General features: G+C 47.5%; 1 long non-coding RNA gene across 3 annotated transcripts in view; it reads right to left on the reverse strand.

Moving 5' to 3' along the window:
• The window catches only part of LOC121709571, a 10,782-nt gene extending 9,886 nt beyond the window's left edge, over positions 1 to 896 (reverse strand). The window contains exons 1-2 of one of the 3 annotated variants that reach the window (XR_006031987.1): positions 695 to 896; positions 399 to 544 (exon numbers count right to left, since the gene is read on the reverse strand). This is a non-coding gene — a long non-coding RNA (uncharacterized LOC121709571). Of the gene's footprint in view, positions 1 to 398 lie in introns of all 3 variants that reach the window. The other 2 variants (XR_006031986.1, XR_006031985.1) reach the window with 2 other exon arrangements.
• Between the last annotated feature and the right edge of the window lie 423 nt (positions 897 to 1,319).

Consider the following 1,319-nt stretch of genomic DNA (forward strand, 5'->3'; position numbering starts at 1 on the left):
TTATCAGCTCGAGCTTGAGATCCCGCGCTACCTCTGACCAGCTGACAATGGCTTTAAATATCCCCCCACGAAGCGCGTGACTGTCCACTCGCCGGACACAAGCGCAGCTTTCATTACACGCGCGGCACCGCTTCGTTTCCAGTCCATTAATATGTATAAATGTGAAGAATCGGGACCTTGTTTTGTCCTCGCAGGAAACCACTTGTGCAATGTAATGTGGCTCTATTGCGTTCAAAGTTATCAGTTTGAATCACATATCATGTATACAGTAGCCTAACTGTAATTTTAGCTATTATGTGTGCTGCTGGGTTAAGAACTTGTGCTGTAGGTTCCGACCTGGGGTCACTTTACACTTAGCTGTGTGCGCTAACATTTAGTGCAGTGTAAACATAACTTACCATTGCCATAGCAAGTCGACCGTCGTCTGCCATAATGGTTTTAAAAAGTTACTCCACACGGAAAGGTGAGCTTAGGCTGTAAATTAACGGCAGGCCACGGGGTCCCTACGGTGCCGGTTCGGAGAATCATCCTGAAGACAGCGAAGCTGGTAACAAATCAGCAGCCAAGCCTGGTATATGAGACCGGTCGTTTACAACAGCTTTAATAATCCATGAAAACATAAGAAATTATGGTCGGGCAGGATGTGTTCAGCGGTTCCCACCCTTCATTCATAATGTCAGAAATAGGTGTGTACCTGGGAGCCGCAGCGCGTGGGAGAATTCCCACATGTCCAGAAGTGGAGCGTCCTCTCAGATTGAGCCGTTCCAAGTCGTTTTTCTTCGGCGGACAGATATCGGCCGGAGAGAGGGGCGAGTTTGATTTTTAATTTCTGGCTTCGGAAGGAAATTTCTCTCAGTAAACAGGAAGCCGGGCCCCGGCGCAGCATGAGCGCTCGAGCGCGAGCAGCCGTCCCATAAATCTGCAGCGTGCAGACTGAGGGAGCAGAACGTGACAATCAGCCTTGTCTGCGCGTGGTGACCCCTAACCAGCGGTTCATGTGGTCAGCACGAACCGTGTAATTGATCCCAGTTTACAGATTATGGTGTGAAAGGCTACATGATGGTTTGCTTTGGCAGATTATGGTGTGGTTCAGTGGATTATGGTTTGGTGTGGTAGTGTGGAGTTGGGAAAATGTATATATATAACCCTATTTAATCCAGTGTAAACATAGCAATAACTGGCCATCCTGACTATTAATCTTACTGTGAAAGGAGCAAAATACCTCCCTGACCCTGTGAGTGGCATGTGTGTTTTTCTCTTTCAGTGTGTGTGTCTTGTGTGTGTATGTTGAGTAGCAGCAGCAGCAGATAACTTTAGAT

The sequence above is a fragment of the Alosa sapidissima genome, chromosome 5 (genome assembly GCF_018492685.1).
Source record: "Alosa sapidissima isolate fAloSap1 chromosome 5, fAloSap1.pri, whole genome shotgun sequence".
NCBI classification, from domain to species: domain Eukaryota; kingdom Metazoa; phylum Chordata; class Actinopteri; order Clupeiformes; family Clupeidae; genus Alosa; species Alosa sapidissima.